A 19825-nucleotide genomic window follows, 5' to 3' on the forward strand; every position below is an offset into this window, starting at 1 on the left:
GATAGGAGTGGACATGGTATAAGTTCCTTGCGTTTGCTCCAACACCGCCAGGCCGCTGAAGGGGAGTTGGCAGGTGGTGGTAAATAATACCTAATGATTGCCCTTTGGTGAGTCAAGTGCAATTGGTTACTTCCTCTGCTGCGTTTAGGTGGCATAAATGTGGGAGGTTAATGTGCTCGTTTGTTCGCTTGCTCTTTCCTGCATTTTCACACACACACACACACACACACACACACACACACACGTACGCAAGCAAAAGATCATTATTGTATTCACATCATACACGTTCTTCCACATTGAACTTGCACTGACGTCATTACCACCATCACCACCACCACCACCACCACCACCACTACTACCACCACTGCCACCACCACCGCCGCGCCAGAAAAGAATTGAGTTAACCAACAAACCGAGGAAACCTGAAATACTGAAGGAAACAAGGGGCGGCGGCTTGCCTTCACTTGGGTAATGCATCTGAACAGGGAGGCACAGCGGCTTAGCGAGTCTTGGTGTAGCACAGGTAGTCGGGGGAAGCCGGCCGTCCTTGCCCTCGCCACCCAGTAACTGCTCGTCATTTTACGGATTCTTCAAAGTGTTGATTATTTACACTGTGGTCGACGGTGGCAGATGAGAGGGGACGGCTTGTTTCTCCACCTCCCAACTGGAGAGAGAGAGAGAGAGAGAGAGAGAGAGAGAGAGACGAGAGAGAGAGAGAGAGAGAGAGAGAGAGAGAGAGAATATCAGACAGACAGACAGACAGATTTCTCACACAGCATTTTCAATCCACGGAAATGACCAGACAGACAAACAGACAGACAGACAGACACACACCTCACACAACATTTTCATCCCACGGAAATGAAATACAAAAGAAAGAAATTAAGTCTTTCCGAAAAATGCTGTTTCTGTCTTTTCGAATTATCAAAGCACTGGCGTTATCAAAATAAAGAATATAGCAGGTGTGATGACGATTAGAAAGATAAGAAGGGAGGAAAGAAAAGGAGGCGAAGGAGGAAGAGGAACTACTCGTGGTGAAGGAGGTGAAGGAAGTGGAAGGGGGATTATGCACATGTCAATCTATTAGGGCGATTATTCAAAGTGGCAGTGAGGAGAGGTAAGAGGGGAAGGAAGTGGAGTAGTAAATGCACAATTGGTGTCTGTCTATTAAGCGTCGAGTTGAATACCCACAGTCAAGGTTGCCGTGTTAAAGTGACGGTTGAGTAAAGAGCACCTCGCCACTCATCAGACTCACTCCTCCAGCCCACAAATTGATGCCAAGCTCAAGTAAATGATCGTACATTGGCGGATGTGGTTTTTCTCAGTTCCTTCGCTATTTGCACCGCACTTACACACGCACAAATACACTCAACTGCGAAAGACTACAAGGAAAAGGTGATAAAGGCGAGGATTGTACGTAACCTGGAGGAAAAAAATATGAGTTGGATTCACACTGGTGTAGCCCGTATTTTGAAACGCTTCGTGATCTTATATGGACGGTTTCCAAAGGCCAGAGAGTTTTTTTTTTTTTCATGTGCTCATGGGTTTGGTTATGCAGGAGCTTTGTTACACTATCAACAGAATAATGAAAATAACCTTGAAAACATCGATAACTTCAATTAGCGTCTCTTAAAAGTATAGTGGAGGAAGACGACGAAACGTTTGAGAATACTGTCATGTAGTCCAAGCCGTGCATGCATCAACACACACACACACACACACACACACACACACACATACTAATTATGTCATCCTAAATTGTGGAGGTGATGAACGAGGCAATGTCAGGCATGTCAAACTTATACCTTCGTGCACAATAACCCTGTAACCTCCACCACCACCACCACCACCACCACCACGGGGCAGATCCCTCGAGGGGACGCGACGCTTCACCTACCCGCTGTCTCTATTCCTGAGGGAGTCACCGAGCAAGCCTTCCCGAAGGTATTTCCCCTTGTTGATTACCCCTCGTGATTAGCCCTCGCCTCCCTGGGGTGTCTGTCCATCACCTCACCCCGTCAGCTTGTGTAGCGCTCAATTAATAACCGCTCACAATTACAAATCATAGGCATCGATTCGGCCTCACAGAATACGCGCTGATTTGTAGCACAGTCTGTCGTAACATTAAGATTATTATTATTACAATCTCTCTCTCTCTCTCTCTCTCTCTCTCTCTCTCTCTCTCTCTCTCTCTCTCTCTCTCTCTCTCTCTCTCTCTCTCTCTCTCTCTCTCTCTCTCTCTCTCTCTCTCTCTCTCTGGGCTGCGAGGAGTGTCCTGTTAAGAACTAAAAAAATCTGGTTCTGTCAAGTTATCTTTAGAACACAACGTAGCAAGAAAGAAATGTATATCTTGCACGCGGGTTTTATTCGATCTTGTCCTTCCCCATCATGTGTGTGGGTGTATGGGGGTGGGTGGGTGGGTCAAAGGTCTGATGGGTGGGGGGTGTCGGGGTGAGTAAAAGAAACTTTCGGGAATATCCACGTGAACCTCGTAAAAGTTTGAAGAATAAATAATGTGACCGCGCAAGGTCGTTCTAAATATCACTACTATTTATTTTATATTTATTTTATCCAGGAGAATTAAGAGGCAGAAACGTAAATATTGTGGAGTGAGGAAAGACACCGATCGTGGACGAGTTAAGAAGAGCTGTTGTTGTTGTTGTTGTTGTTGTTGTTGTTGTCGTTGTTGTTGTTGTTGTTGTTAACAGTAGTAGTAGTAGTAGTAGTAGTAGTTCTATTATTTCTTTTGATTATCGTACTTTCTCTCCTCTCTCTCTCTCTCTCTCTCTCTCTCTCTCTCTCTCTCTCTCTCTCTCTCTCTCTCTCTCTCTCTCTCTCTCTCTCTCTCTCTCTGTCTCTGTCTCTTAGATGGATTAAAAAGAGATCCGTTCATAGATAGATTATTTGATATTGGTATGAATACGTGTACTCACGAGAGAGAGAGAGAGAGAGAGAGAGAGAGAGAGAGAGAGAGAGAGAGAGAGAGAGAGAGAGAGAGAGAGAGAGAGAGAGTCCAGATTACCCTGCGGTGTGCCATTAACGCCTACAGATAACCTCATCAACACCAACTCACGCCGCGCAGTTCCGTGACATTTGCACAGGTGTGAGTCGCACCTGCAGCGGGAGTGACGCAAGAACATGAAGGTGTCGGCAGGTGATGGAAGACGCGGACCGTGTTTTTATTTCCCCTCCTCCTCCTCCTCCTCCTCAGAAATGCCTACACTGATCTGAATTTGCACTGTATTTCCTTTGAGTTTATTCCTTGATTATTGTCTATTTTGTACGTTATCATCTTTAATACTCTTGTGAGTTAGAAGGTGTTCGTGTGGCCCTTCCTCCTGCTGTCCCCTTTAAGCTGTCGTTCACTCTGCTGTGACCTTCACCGCTACTGCTTGACTGGGAGTGTGTTTTGGCTTCAGTCAGTCACACATGCACTCAGTTTCAAAGCATTTCACAGTGTAATAATGGACGTGTTTTTAGTTTTTTTTTTTTTTTTTTTTTTTTTTTTTTTTTATAGCTCCGTTGTTCTTAGCCTCTCTTACATAAAAAAAAAAAATAGTTAGGCTGACAATGAGTTTCTCTTATGCCTAACTAGGGAGGTGTCATGTTTGGGTGGTCGAGAAGTAGAGGTAGCTTGAGTAGTAGTAGAGTAATAGAAGTTTTTTTTCAAGTTTATCATCAACTTCTCCGATTTTACAGCAGAACAAAAAGCTTGCTCTAAGTAATGTTTTGGGAAGCGTGTCGTTCCTACGCGAAGGGAATTTAAATTATATTGTTGTTTTCTTTATTTCATTTTGATAGTTTGCATTTAACCAAGGAGATCCTCTCTCTCTCTCTCTCTCTCTCTCTCTCTCTCTCTCTCTCTCTCTCTCTCTCTCTCTCTCTCTCTCTCTCTCTCTCTCTCTCTCTCTCTCTCTCTCTCTCTCTCTCTCTTACACACACACACACACACACACACACACACACACACACGGTCGTTCATCTTTTCACAGCATGCCGTGCCTTGACCCGCCAGGCACACTTTCCGCCCCGGTCGACCTTCCAATGTCGTCCACAGAGGCTGCTGCTGCTGCTGTTGTTGCCGGTCTGCTAGTGGCCTTACCCGCCCGCCTTCCACCGTCCTACCCTCTGCTGCTCCGCTTACTCCCTCCAAATCCCTCCCCCACCCCCCCACATTCTCTCTCTCTCTCTCTCTCTCTCTCTCTCTCTCTCTCTCTCTCTCTCTCTCTCTCTCTCTCTCTCTCTCTCTCTCTCTCTCTCTCTCTCCTGCTTTGCCATCGAAACACAATCTCGCTAGGGTATAACTGACATTCGTTCTGGTGCGTTCCTCTCTTTCCTCTCGGCTTTTGAAGTGCGCGTGACGTATGCATGTCACTTCAGTTAGCCGGAGAGAGACACCGCTTCTATTAATCTGAGGTCGTGGCCTCTATATAACCTTCAGTTTTCCGGGACGGGCGTTTTACCTGGTATGATAATTATTGCCTTTGCGTCAGAGGGCAATGCCATCTGACTACGGCTGGAGGGGATCATTGTCCCAGTGGTGCCGGTGACCGAGGGAGGAGCTCTATGTGATAGTGGTGACGGTGTTGTTGCCCTGATTGTGTATGAGTTGGTGATGGTGGTGGTGTTGGTAGCAGCAAGGGTATACGAAAGAGGTTAAGTAGCAAGATCTAAATGACGCGACTACTACTACTACTACTACTACCATCGCCCTTGGAAACGAGTGGATTCGTGTCGCCGCTTAATGTACAGCCTCTGCCTCCCTCACGCGCACGAGGCGAGTCAGGCGACAGACGACAGTTCCCTCGCCAGTCAGGGCCGCGTCTCTGCCCCTCCCCGTCGCCTGGCGTCTTCCCGTCGCTTCCTGACGTGATAGGAGACTCCTTCTGAAGGGCGCGTTGATCCTCCATGACCTGGGAGCTCCATTAGTACTCGATTTTGTTTTCTTAATGGCGGGAGATTACGATGCAGACGTCATAGCTAGTGCGTGTACACACACACACACACACACACACACACACACACACACACACACCTCGTATTTGCATTTCCGATTCATAAGCTAAGTAATTAAGGCTTTTAGAACCGAGTCACTGGAGACCTTTAAAGATTAGATAATTTTTTGGAAAGAGATTTGTTGTTATAGGAATGTATTTTTTGTGCAGGGTACCACTGGCTTCTTGGAAGTTTCCGAATGCTCTTATCTTCTTGTGTTCTTATGTTCTTGCATTTATCGATGTTTTTTCTTTCCCTCTATCATCATCCGCATCACCGCCATCATCACTCAAGTAGTCATCATTATTATCATCGTCTGCATCACCAGCATCGCCAGCATCACCAGCAACGTCAGCCTTTTCGTGGCGTCACAACAAAAGTGCGTTGCCGTGCGGGGAGGAGCAAACCTGTCGTGACCTGTAGAAAGGCAGCTTGGGAATCCCCCGCACCGCCCGCCGCCCGCACCGCACAGGAAGAGGCGCATATTTCGTGTGGTCTGGACGGGACTCTCTTGTTGGTGCTTGTGGTGGCATGGCGTGTGAAGGAGACGGGGGTAGATGATCTTTTGCCTTTTGGGTTGATACCGTGTGTAAGTCTTCAACTCCTTACCATCGTCTCCTGCTCCCATTCTTTGCAGTATAAGTTTATCTCTTCATCTCATTTTGTCTCTCTCTTAACGTCTTCCTCTAAAAGTTTTTCGAAGCTAAGTGGCTGACGAGGTAGTGAGGAGAGACTCCCTAAAAGTTAAATAAACAGGTGAAAAACTATTCGAGTAATTGATCTATGAAGGTTGATGGATGAACTGCTTGCAAAACGACTGCAGTTAACTTATGTGTTGATATGCCCATACTTGCGAGGTGCGTCTGCAGTTGCTCGGTTTCTGAGTAGCCTTATATCTAACCCCTTGACACGTGACTGACCAGCAGGCGACCGTGTTGGGAGGGACTTGTTATCTCTATCTGGCGCTGCGAAGCTACGATTGCTTCTCTGAATCGCGGTTACAACTTGACCTGAATGTTTAGATGTTTGGAGTGGCTAGAGGGGAGGTGGCGGCGGGTGGCGTGACTTCGTCTAGATGGTCGTGACTCGTGCCGTGAATAAAGGAGTTAAAACCCTTTTATGTCGATCAAAGCGCCATTGTGCGTGACATCCCTGGCGCGTCCTTGAGTCCCTGTCGCGCAATAAACCGTCATGGCAGCATTCTCGTAGAGATTTATGGTATGTTTTATCACAGGCTGCGGATTTTACTTATTAAATACTACGCCTCGTGGACTCTGCATTTTAATTTTTGTTTATGTTTATTTATTTTTAAATGCTTACACACACACACACACACACACACACACACACACACACACACACACACACACACACACACACACACACACACACACACACACACATGTGTTCATGCTCCTTCCCGTGGATTAACACAAATTTTATGAATGCAAGTTTCAAGGTCTTAAATGAAATGAAATCTCTCTCTCTCTCTCTCTCTCTCTCTCTCTCTCTCTCTCTCTCTCTCTCTCTCTCTCTCTCTCTCTCTCTCTCTCTCTCTCTCTCTCTCTCTCTCTCTCTCTCTCTCTCTCTCTCTCACACACACACACACACACACACACACACACACACACACACACACACACACACACACACACACACACACACACACACACACACACACACACACACACACTTCTGAAGCTTACCAAGCCTTTTAAGTTCAAATATGACGCATAGTTGATGGTCATTAATGAAAATTAATTGAGGGAAGATTTAGAGTAAGTGGGTGTGTTCCTTCGCCCCGCCCCGCCCCGCCACGCCCCACCTCGCTGTGTCCCGCCCCGCCGTGCCCCGCCCAGCATCAGACAGTCAGAGGCGACGTGGTTGCATCGTCCACGCGAGGATTAAGACAAGCAAAGAGTCCCATCCACCAGGGTGCACATGTAACTGGCCACGGTGGAGACATTCCTCCCAGACCCTGCGACCAGCAAGGTGCGGCAGTCTTAACGGCGTCAGGAGTAGTGATGTGGGTGGCGCCGCCTGTCTCAGTCTAGCCCACGGCTGACCTCCCGGCGGCGCTTTGCACAGCACAGGGGCGGCGGCGAGGTGCGCTGGCTGCTTGATGGCTGGTGTTGTTGATTCTGCTTGTTGCGTTTAATTGCTGGGAAGAAGGTATTTGGGAGGTGAAATTCCTAAAAAAAAAAAGTGAGGAATTAAGCAGGTGAGCGCGCAGCGGGTGACCGGGCTGTGCTGCGTCCCGCATAGCAACACTCAGAATCCGACGTCAGCAACCCCTGGCGCGCCACGGCGTGGGCGGCGAACGCTCCCTCCCCTTCCATAGCTATTGGTGCTGCTGCTGCTGCTGCTGCTGCCTCAAGTGTTAGGAGCGATCAGTACAATTATGGGGTAAACACATTACTTTGCCAGGCGCCACCTCTGGGTTGTTTTCAAAAGAGATATTCTGCGCAAAATGGCGATGCCTTGTACCTGAAGGTAAGCGTGATAATTGTTGGTTCAAAACCAAGGCGAGGAGGAGGCCACGGTGAGACGCCGGGGGCAGAGAGTGGCGACGCTCGGGTACGCTGCTGTCATGCCTCCTGGTGCCCGCACACCACAACGGCGCCGCCTGTGGCGTCTGACGGCGAGGGTGACGCCGGAGCAGGACATCCGCCTTGTTAGGGCGTGTTCCGTCGGCATACTTGGACCGACTCCTCGCCTCACAGTTTGATGATGTCCATCCGCCCGCAACGACAGCACCTCACTTCCATCTCCGGTGCCACCCGCAAAGTGCCTATCTCTCTCTCTCTCTCTCTCTCTCTCTCTCTCTCTCTCTCTCTCTCTCTCTCTCTCTCTCTCTCTCTCTCTCTCCCTACAAAATTTAATTAATTTCAGACCTATTCAACGTTTTTTTTTCAGCTTTTAATTCCACACAGGAAAGATACGCTGATGTAAATCAGGGGATCAAAAAAAAAAATCATAAACCCGAATGCGATAAGAGCCACGTGAGTTTTCCCTGCGAACAAGTACATAATTCCTTTAAAGTCAAACACGCGTCAGCAGGCAGTTAGCAGGTCGTGTTCACCTGCATCATTCACGCATTTCTTCATAACGAGAACACGAAGAGATAAACGTGGAAGAAATTAGCACACTGACGTCACAGATGCTCCGTAATTAAGTGCACAGGTGTGGCCAGGTGTGTGCAGGTGTTCCAAAGACGTCAGTGCAAGGAAGTGAGGGGAGGGGGTGTGTTAGGGTGTGCGTGGGTGGTTTAATCAAGGGGATGGAAAGTGTGTGTGGGAGGGTGAGTGGGTGGGAGGGTGAGTGGGTGGGAGGGTGAGTGGGTGGGTTCGAAATGAGACGTAGAACGAAACCTCATTATTGCGAAAGGGCAAAAGGTAGAGAGAGAGAGAGAGAGAGAGAGAGAGAGAGAGAGAGAGAGAGAGAGAGAGAGAGAGAGAGAGAGAGCTTGTTCATCTCTCCTTAACCTCGTTTAAGGTTTTCCCACACTTATCACACGCTTATTATGACCATGAAGTTGCAACCTATTTTTAAATATAATTCTCTCTCTCTCTCTCTCTCTCTCTCTCTCTCTCTCTCTCTCTCTCTCTCTCTCTCTCTCTCTCTCTCTCTCTCTCTCTCTCTCTCTCTCTCTCTCTCTCTCTCTCTCTCTCTCTCTCTCTCTCTCTCTCTCTCTCTCTCTCTCATACACAAGAATAGTAAATAGTTAATTATGTATATACGAACAGGTGGATGTTTACAAGGCTAAGAAGTAGGGAAACTTTAAACATGAAGTAAATAATCTGAAGTAAATAAAGAGTTAATTCAATGTCATGTTTCCTAGTTTTCTTGTCTTTGAGATGTCCACTTGTTAGTGTATTGTATGTGGTGGTGACAATGGCAATTGTAGTAGGAGTAGTAGTAGTAGTAGTAGTAGTGGTGGTGGGAGTGTTCTTACTTGTTCATGTTGTTGTTGTTGTTGTTGTTTTTGTTTTCCTTCTTTCTGAATTCGCAACACGTGTAACAAAACACACACATTATATATTATGGGCAATAGTAGTAGAAGTAGTAGTAGCAGTAGCAGTAGCAGCAGCAGCAGCAGCAGCAGTAGCAGCAGCAGCAGCAGCAGCAGCAGCAGCAACAACAACAACAGTAGCAAGGCAAAATAAGCATCAATAACATTAATAATGTTGACTTGATTAGAATATCACGTGAGACTCCGTTGAAGGAGGAAAGCTTGTACAAGCAAGCGCAGGAATTCCTCTTTGTGACGCGCTACAAGTGTGCCTCGCCTTAGTAGGTCAGTGTGTCCTTGCTCCCGTCGCCTAGCTACGTAGATAGAGAGACGTGTATGGGGCTTGCTGTTGTGTTGGAGAGAGAGAGAGAGAGAGAGAGAGAGAGAGAGAGAGAGAGAGAGAAATATGCGATCAGAATTGCTCTCATTAATCCCAAGCTACCACCGCCTTTGAGAGAGAAGAGTAAATAGACAGACAGGCAGACAGACACAGACACAGGCAGACAGGAAGACAAATTAGACAAATATTTTGAAACACGAGAACATGAAAGCAACGAAAGCAGCAATAATATTATTAAGTCAATAACAATAATAATAATAATGATAATAATAATAATAATAATAATAATAATAATAATAATAATAATAATAATAGTAATGATAATAATAACAATGACAGTAACAATAATGGCTAATAATAACAAGTAATAACAATAACAATCACAAAAACATGTTACTACTACTACTACTACTACTACTACTACTACTACTACTACTACTACTACTACTACTACTACTACTACTACTACTACCACCACCACCACCACCGCCACACATACACGCCTCGGTCAATACAACGGTGAGGGCAGATGCACTCAGGGTCCGGGGCTGCACCTAGGGCGAAAGGTGCGCGTGTACCTGCACAGGTGTGAGGGATAGAACACGTCAAGGAGGGGGGAAGAAAAGACAAATAAAAGGTGTGGGAGCAAGGAAGAAAAATGATAAATAAGAGAAAACGAATTTTGAGTGAAGGAAGAATGAGAAGTAAGAGGAGAAAGAGAACGGAAAGCACAATAGCATACAAATTTAAAGCTACTGGTAATGGGAACATTGATGTCTTGTGATGAGGATGTCTACTTTAATGATTATTCTGTTCTGTTGATCTCTATATATATTGTACCGAAAAAAAAAATAGTGAAAAGTTTAATAGTGCAAGAAGGAGGAGGAGGAGGAGGAGGAGGAGAAGGAGGAGGAGGAGGAGGAGACAGATAAGGAAGTGGAAAAGCTCAGGAGAAAGAGGAGGAAGAGGATAATGGTAGGAGAAGGGAGGAAATTTAAGAGAACGAAGAGGAAGAGGAAACATGTGGAGGAAAGAGTGGAAAGAGGAAGAAGAATAGGAGGAGATTTGGTGGATGGAATTAGAGGAAGAAGAGGAGAACAGGTGTGGCAGAAGGAGGAGGAGGAGGAGAAGGAGGAAGAGAGCAGAAGCAAAAAGAATGGAAGAAGGAGAGTAGGCGTAGGAAGAAGAGGAGGAGGAAGAAAACAACGACGAATACAACGAGGAGTAGGAGTCGGAGGAGGAGGAGGAGGGACAGGAGGAGGAGGAGGAGAAGGGAGGGAGAGGAGGAGGAGAGTACAAAAATGATACAGGGGCGTACTAGATAAATAAAAAAAAAAGATAGATAGATAGATAGAGAGAGAGAGAGAGAGAGAGAGAGAGAGAGAGAGAGAGAGAGAGAGAGAGAGAGAGAGAGAGAGAGAGAGAGAGAGAGAGAGATAAATACTTGACTATGGGGACGAGAAGAGAGCTAAAAAAGAAAAAAAGAAAAGGAAAATAAAAAGGGAGAGCGTTGGAAAGCAAGGGCTGGCAAGAGAGGGGAAGAGGGAAGAGGAGGGATCAGTGAGTCTGGAGTTACGTAATATCCATACACTCGACGCGACACAAAAGTTTACCCTCAGAACGGAGAAATACTGGGAACTGTATTGTCGACTGGGTGCTGGAGGGTGCTGGAAGGGGGAGAGTGTGTGAAAGAAAGATGCCTAAGGAGAGAGAGAGAGAGAGAGAGAGAGAGAGAGAGGGGGGAGACGAGAGGAAATATAGAGACGAGTTCACAGGGAGAGAAAAAAAAATGTTGCTTGGAGGTATAAGGACTGAAGAGGGGGAGACTGAGACTGTCTGATGGCTGCTTTTAAAAAAGGTGACTGAGTACATCTTAGGGTCTTAGAGGACGTGGAGAAGCCAGGGAGAGCACGTGACTCTATGGGTGAAGGGAGGGTGATACGGGTGAGGGTGGAGTGAAGGGTGGAGTGTGTGGGAGGGGAGAGGCTACTGTCTGAGAGAGGTTAAGAGTGAGTGCCTATTTTTTTAGTGATAGGTGAAGTGTGTTGGAGAGCTTTTCATGTTTTTTTTATTTATTTATTTATTTTTTTTTTCCCGTGCTTGCGTCTCGAATAGGCTGATGAAAAGAACGTCATCAAAGGCTCTTCATTATTTTTCTCCTGGGTAAGATGAAAGATTGTCTGTGGTTAAAGTGACTGTTATTAATGATATAATACTGCCTTCTGATGAATGTTGATGGTTCACTCGGTTATCACTCTTACAGTAATTCTGCTTTACAACTATTTTACCTTTCGTTATCAAGAGGATATAAATTATGTAACTACTCTTCGCACTTCAATCAGTAACTAATTATAGAGTGGATGAAGTCTGGAGGCTGTCTGTATCAATGAATAGGGATAGCATTTCATAACAGGTATTTTAATCAATGCCAATGAGAGAAAGGAATCTCCACTCTTATCCCCCTTGAAAACTTGCATCCACACAATTTTCAAGAGTCTTGTGAATCTCTCGCTGATGATTAATGAGATGGAATTGTGCTGAATGCTTCACTGCGTCTTGATGTAATGGAAGTCGAACAAAATGATGACTCAAAGCCACAAAGGAGTTTGGGCTAGTGAGATTTCAGCGTAAGAGAGGTGGTGGTGATGGTGGTGACGGTTGTAGTACTAATATTGATAGCATGAGTAATGATAGTAAGGATGGGAATGGTAGCGTGTTGGATCTGCATTTAGGAATACGTGCACTCGTTCCAATTCCTGTTTCAACTTTTAGACCCCAGACTTTTTCACTGCTTAATATTTGAGAGAGAGAGAGAGAGAGAGAGAGAGAGAGAGAGAGAGAGAGAGAGAGAGAGAGAGAGAGATTTTATGTATGCATCTAGATATATAACTTTTCTGTTTTTTCCGTAGGTTACTTTTTTCCTTTTTGTTTCGTACCTGGACGTCATATAATATTTTATGTACGCCCAAACCTGATATTTATTTATTCATTTTCTTTCAGGTGAGTGGAGGATAGACAACAGCATTCCAGGGACACAGGTAAGAGCTGGCAACACTGCGTACCTGGTGCATCACTCATCTGGCAATACTGCTCAACGTTTAAAAGGCAGCTGTGACGACAGAGTGTGTGTGTGTGTGTGTGTGTGTGTGTGTGTGTGTGTGTGTGTGTGTGTTATTTATCTTTATTTAAAGTGTTACTGATAATTAAGTGACAGACAGACGAACAGGCAAGTTGGCTGGCGGGAGAATACATCCACACACACTTTCTCTCTCTCTCTCTCTCTCTCTCTCTCTCTCTCTCTCTCTCTCTCTCTCTCTCTCTCTCTCTCTCTCTCTCTCTCTCTCTCTCTCTCTCTCTCTCTCTCTCTCTCTCTCATCATACTACTACTACTACTACTACTACTACTACTACTACTACTACTACTACTACTACTACTTTTATTTCTTCAGCATAAACATTAGCAGCAGCAACAACAACAACAATAACAATAACAACAGCAGCAGCAGCAGCAGCAACAACAACAACAACAACAACAACAACAACAACAACAACAACAACAACAGCAACAGCAACAACAACAGCAAGAACAACAACAACAACAACAACAACAACAACAATAACAACAGCAACTACTACTACTACTACTACTACTACTACTACTACTACTACTACTGATGCATTTGATTGTCAGAAATATATTTGAGCGTGTTCTCCTAATTACATTTATACAACTGACGCTTTGGTAAGTTAATTAAGTGTGTGTGTGTGTGTGTGTGTGTGTGTGTGTGTGTGTGTGTGTGTGTGTGTGTGTGTGAGGGGGGTAGGTGGCTGGTGGTTGATCGCGACTGGTTACCTACCGAGTGAGCCAATGACCCACAAGAGAGAGAGAAAGAGAGAGAGTTTTGTATTCCTTCCGGCTTATCTTCCAGGTGATGTTGGCAGGTTCAATGTACCTTGCCACTTCGACACAACTGAAGACCTAATAGATCTCGCACATGCTTGGTGAATCACGTATACTAACTCGTCCTTCTCTCTCCACCTCTCCAGCATCGCTACACGTACTCTGTTAACATCTTGCCCAGAGGAAGCAGCAACATTCGCCTAGCTCTGCGTACCCCATAATTATAACGGAATGTCTTTTTCTATTCTCATATTGTAGTACACAGCATTACTGCACGTCCTGCTCGCTTGTGTATTGTAATAATAGTTTTTTTTTAGTTTTCATCAACGTAGATGCGCTTGAACCTGACTGAATGCTGCTAAAATACGACGTTTTTATCATCTCTTGTACTGCATCAAATGCTTATTCACTGTAGGTCGTTCTGTGTAGTTTTAATCTTCCTTACTGAGCAGAGGCATGATATCAACACGAGTGGTTGTAGCAAAAGTGAAGTTCTTTTTTTTTTTTCCCCACTTGGCCGCCTCGCTTTGTGCATGGAGCTGTCACGCCACTCATTGTGCTTGGCTGCAGATGCTATACTTATGGACGTGGTTGATTTGGCAATGGCTCTCGACCTACCCCGTCATCATTTCCTTGTCCTGGCCTCGCTCTCCTGACCAGAAAAGCAGGGAAGTGTTTAGATTCGCTCTATACTATTTACATCTCGCTCAAACAGATGGTGTGTGTGTGTGTGTGTGTGTGTGTGTGTGTGTGTGTGTGTGTGTGTGTGTGTGTGTGTGTGTGTGTGTGTGTGTGTGTGTGTGTGTGTGTGTGTGTGTGTTGATACTATCCACTTGACGCCACTGTGTCGGAGAGCCCCTTAAACACACACACACACACACACACACACACACACACACACACACACACACACACACACACACATACACACACGAATTGGTGGTCTCCTTGGATAACGGGACACGAGCTTACTTACATTGGCCAAGTTGCGGCGGCGGCGGCAGTGGCGACGGGTGCGGCGTGGAGGAAGAGGAGGCGGCAGTGAGTGGTCGTGGGGAGCGAGTGGAGGCCTGAATACTGGATCAAATAAAGCGGTGGAAGACCCGGGAAGGAGGAAGTCAAACACCCGGCCATGACTGACCTCACAGACCGGAAACAAACAAGAAAAGAAAGAAAAAGCTACTCACAAAACTTGAATTATGTGCAAACATTTGATTTTCTTCTTTCCCCGAGCTTTTATTTTATTCCAAGTCGAAAATGCAATGAAGAAGGCCATTTTAGTAACTATTTTCGGCAGTGCAAACCTTGACTTTCTTGTATGTAGATCAGTAACCTTGACATTCTGAAAAGGACCTTACTCTCTTTAGAAACGGGAGGAATATGTGAAGGATTTTAACGGAGATCCTGTTTTGGGCATTGCTGGAGGTGTGGCTGGAAGAGTGTTGTGGTGAGGGTGTTGGTGGGGACGTAGGAAGAAGCAAGAGCGGCGGGAGAGAGCCTTGTGGTGGTGGTGGTGGTGGTGGTGGTGTGCCGCTTGGTGGGAAGCAAACGTTGGCAGCCGCGGCAAGGTCGGTCGCTCACCCCGGTCTGGTCTCGGCCGCCGACCCCAAGATGCCGGCCTGTTACTGGTCTTGTGCTCCTCCGCCTCCGCCTCCTCCACCTCCTTCGCCTTCACCTCGCCGTGCTTCTCTTCTTCCTCTTATTCGTTTGTTTAGTTGTTTAGTTACTTAGTTACTTTGTTTGTTTGTTTGTGTTTGTTGTTGTTGTTTTGTTGTTGTTTTGTTGTTGTTGTTGTTGTTGTTGTTGTTGTTGTTGTTTTTCTTCTTCGTCCTTTTCCTCCTCCTCCTCCTCCTCATTTTTCTTCTTTCTTCTCCCCTACAGGCACTTCCTTCTCCTGTTCCTTGAAAGTCGCCCTCCACCTTGCACACACACATATTTTACACATCTCTTTCTTTTTCTTCTGGGTTCTTTCCCCACCTTTAAACACACACACACACACACACACACACACACACACACACACACACACACACACACACACACACACACACACACACACACACACACACACACACACACACACACACACACACACACACGTCCTGCGAGCGGACGAGAAAAGAGGAAAACTTCATCACAAAAGGAAAGACGGACGTAGAGTACATACGAGTACTACCACGTCCGTGAAGGATAGAAAGTTAGACGACATAGCTGCGCTCTCCCTACTTCCATTTATGTGCTCTCCCTCAGTCAGCAATCTCCACGTCATTAAGATACGAAACAAACACCTATTTTCCCCCCTTCCGAAAAAAAAAAAAAAAAAAAACGTGATTCTGGGCAGCTCGAGTCCCACTTTGAACGACATACGCCAGCGAGCGAACCTTTCAAGCACCGAGCGAGCAAACACGTACTGCTCACGGTATATATTTGTGTTCCCGCGTAAAACTCTTGGATAAACATCAGCGCAGGACTCACGGCCAGTGAAGGGGAGACGTAATGCTTCCGTGGTGGTGGTCAGAAATAGTATACGAGATTATTGGTGATGGAAACTGCTCATCTCAGTGATTATGTGAGCTAATGCATGTCTCCTTTTCTATTCTTCCTTCTTCTCCCCCTCCTCTCTCTCTCTCTCTCTCTCTCTCTCTCTCTCTCTCTCTCTCTCTCTCTCTCTCTCTCTCTCTCTCTCTCTCTCTCTCTCTCTCTCTCTCTCTCTCTATCTTGGAACTCCAGTCAGTAAATTTCTTGTTTTTATTTAAGTCTCTCCAAGGCTTTCTCGATGGGAAAAAATACTTCGAGTTTCGACTCAGTATTATACGGTATATACGATATGTGCATTGTCATCTGGTACAGAAGTAAACTTTCTAAACGTCTCGCATATCAAACAGTTTTCTGTCCTCGGGTACAGAAGAACAAGATAAATTTTTACATGTATTGGATATCGAAAAGCATCATTACTTTGGGCGACTGTTTTAGACGAACAAACATAAAGATTTCAAGTGCATTACACATCAAATAGCACAATCGCCTTCACCAGGACCTTCGCCAGTCCTTAAACACTTCGCAAATTAACCAGCATCATTCATTCGTTCAGTGATATGCGAAAGCCACATAGTAAAGTTCCTGAACGCAATTCATACCAAACAGCATCATTATCTTAGTACACTGGTAAGAAAAAAAAATCATTAAATAGATGAAAAAAAAATGAAAGATTCGAAATGCATTTCATATAAAACATCATAATTTTCATTAACTAGTATAGAAGAGTAAGACAAATCACTGAACAGACTGCGCATCAAGAAACATCAGTAGTACACACACTGAACCTAACTTAACCTAACTTAACCTAACCTGTACCATTATAGGTGTGCGTACAGTACCAAGTGACTCATACTCTCGCCCAGCCTCAGCCCGTCACTTGCTGGCCGGCACACAGCACGGACGTGGCACAGGCGTTGACTTCCTCTGGCTGTCGGGGTGAAAATAGTAGCACTCCATCGCGTTTCGTAAATATTGACTCGCTGCGAACGACAATATATGTCAGGGGAGAGAAGTCCGTCGTGTGAAAAGACTGAAAGGCTACGGGAGGGAGGCTGGCGAGCGTCGGCTGATGTAGGAGAAGAGAGATGGAAGGGAAGGTGACGGGCAGAGGGAAGTGGAAGGAGGGAAGGAGAAATAGAATGAGAGCGAGATGGGGTCACGAGGGATAGGGTTGTGCGGCCACGAGTATAGAATGTCAGAGAGAGAGAGAGAGAGAGAGAGAGAGAGAGAGAGAGAGAGAGAGAGAGAGAGAGAGAGAGAGAGAGAGAGAGAGAGCTGTGTGGATGACATCAACGCGGAAGAGATGTGAGCCTATCCAAGTTATCTCTCTCTCTCTCTCTCTCTCTCTCTCTCTCTCTCTCTCTCTCTCTCTCTCTCTCTCTCTCTCTCTCTCTCTCAGATCTTAAATAGATGTTAGGAGCGAGAAACATGAAATACTTATCAAAGTGAAGCACACACACACACACACACACACACACACACACACACACACACACACACACACACACACACACACACACACACACACACACACACACACACACACACACACACACAACGAAAGTAATTACGTATTTTCCTTTGAGATCAGAAGTGGTGACGCTCCCTCCTTCTGATGCTTCATGTCCTGAGGGAGTGAGGAAGGGAAGGCGTGAGGGAGGGGAGGAGGAAACTAGTTAAAGAGTTAAGAAGGAAGTGTTGTAAAGAAGAGAGAAAATGGTTCATAAGATGCGCTTGTATGAATTAATAGATAAATAAATGCATAAATAAGTAAATGAATGAATAAGTAAACAAAGTAATTTAGTTTATTATAATACAGAACTAATAAAATAACAGTGTTTATGAGATGAAAGGAGGAGTAGAATAAGAGAATAAGAATAAGAAGAATAATAAGAAGAGACAGTAGTAAAAGGGAAAAACAATAATGGTTTTAAAAGAGAAATGGTAAGAAGTAAGCGGAACAGGTAGAACATAAAGAGAAAAATTCATAATCTTATAAAACAAGAACGGAGAAAATGGAGTGAAGGACAAAAAGAAAAATGAAAACATGAAGAACATGACAATTGACAACAAAAAAGTTAAAAAAAAAAAAAAAAAAACTTGAGAGGTACAAGAAAGGAGAGCAAAGAAGACGGAACAGAAGAATAAAAAACTGGGAGAATAGCAAAATAAAGGAAAAGAGAAAACACAGACAAAAATAGAAAACACAAAGAATGCAAAGAACCAGAAGAAAAAGGGAACAGAAAACATGAAAACTGAGGAACAAAAAAAAAAAAAAAAAAATCTAAACTCAGAGAATACAACGAACCACAAGAACAAGAACAAGAACAAGAACAAAAACACCTGATCCCCGCGGCCCCTCCTGTGCCCCCGCTGGAGGGAAGGGTCACTGACCACGAGGGAGCGACCACCAAGCACTCCACTAAGATTACCCAGTAGACCTACAGTCAGAATATATACGGTTACATAGGCCGCCTCTTTCCTCCTCCTCCTCCCCCTCTTAATTAAAAGGAAAGCAGTTTGTGTGTGTGTGTGTGTGTGTGTGTGTGTGTGTGTGTGTGTGTGTGTGTGTGTGTGTGTGTGTCATAATGGGAAGGTAAAACAAAACAAACATGCATTTTAAAACCTAATTATATGAGTTTATTGTACCAAACTAAACTCTTACACAACATTCATTCAGTCAGTCAGTTAGCAGGCAACCAGTCAGTCAGTCAGATTTTAAAGGGAGCCACTCAGCCACCACTACCACCATTACCTAGTAGTAGTAGTAGTAGTAGTAGTAGTAGTAGTAGTAACCATTCTCAATGGGCGGAGAGTCATGCTGTGCTGTGTGTGTGTGTGTGTGTGTGTGTGTGTGTGTGTGTGTGTGTGTGTGTGTGTCACGAGGTGTTCGTTCACCTTTGCTGTAGTGGTGGCGGTGATGTGTCAGCCTGTTGGGATCCCTTTTCCTCTCTCTCTCTCTCTCTCTCTCTCTCTCTCTCTCTCTCTCTCTCTCTCTCTCTCTCTCTCTCTCTCTCTCTCTCTCTCTCTCTCTCTCTCTCTCTCTCTCTCTCTCTCTCTCTCTCTCTCTCTCTCTCTCTCTCTCTCTCTCTCTCTCTCTCTCTCTCTCTCTCTCTCTCTCTCTCTCTCTCTCTCTCTCTCTCTCTCTCTCTCTCTCTCTCTCTCTCTCTCTCTCTCTCTCTCTCTCTCTCTCTCTCTCTCTCTCTCTCTCTCTCTCTCTCTCTCTCTCTCTCTCTCTCTCTCTCTCTCTCTCTCTCTCTCTCTCTCTCTCTCTCTCTCTCTCTCTCTCTCTCTCTCTCTCTCTCTCGGGGGCGTCATGCAGCACATCACGACGGAAGACAGGCAGAGGTAAATGCACACACACACACACACACACACACACACACACACACACACACACACACACACACACACACACACACACACACACACACACACACACACAAGCAAGCACTCGGAGGGGCGGTTTGGAAGGTCATTCAACTTGAGGTTTACAGCTAGGCAGGCAAGCAGGCAGGGAAGAGGCAGGCAGTCCCCGGCCACGTTGGACAGAGGGAGCGCAGATGTTGATGCTGTGTCGCTGCTGCTGCTCCTGTATGTGTTGCTGTTATTGTGGTGCTGTTGTTGTTGCGTTGATGTGTTGGTTTCGTTAATGTCTTCTTTTTCTTTAGCTTTGTTTTCTTCTTCTCATGATTTATTTTGTCCACCACTGTGTTTTCTTGTTCTTGTTCTTCTGGTTCTTGTTCCTCCTGTTTTGGTTGTATTGTTGATATACATATTTTTCCTCCACCTTCTCCGTCTCGATTATTAATATTTTGTTATCTGGGTTTTGCATCGGTAGATGTGCGTTCCTGCTCATATTCTTCCTGTTCTTCATCTTGTTGTTGCTGTTGTTACCACCCGCACCTCCTCTTCCTCAATCAGCACCGCCCTTCCGTACCAGTCGCGCAGGCGGCTCCTTGTCCTTTGGGAACACCGACGGGTGAAAATAGTCAAAATGTTGTCCTGGTGCATTGGGAATAGAGAACAAATATTTACG

The 19825-nt window shown here is 45.4% G+C and overlaps 1 long non-coding RNA gene across 3 annotated transcripts in view; it reads left to right on the forward strand.

The window, feature by feature from the left end:
• The window catches only part of LOC135110957 (uncharacterized), a 283116-nt gene that overhangs the window by 48120 nt on the left and 215171 nt on the right, over window positions 1-19825 (forward strand). Inside the window, exon 2 of one of the 3 annotated variants that reach the window (XR_010273509.1) lies at window positions 12348-12385. The exons of the other annotated variants lie outside the window; for them this stretch is intronic. This is a non-coding gene — a long non-coding RNA (uncharacterized LOC135110957). The remainder of the gene's footprint in view (window positions 1-12347; window positions 12386-19825) is intronic. 3 annotated transcript variants of the gene reach the window in all.

The sequence above is a fragment of the Scylla paramamosain genome, chromosome 21 (assembly GCF_035594125.1).
Source record: "Scylla paramamosain isolate STU-SP2022 chromosome 21, ASM3559412v1, whole genome shotgun sequence".
Classification (NCBI taxonomy): Eukaryota; Metazoa; Arthropoda; class Malacostraca; order Decapoda; family Portunidae; genus Scylla; species Scylla paramamosain.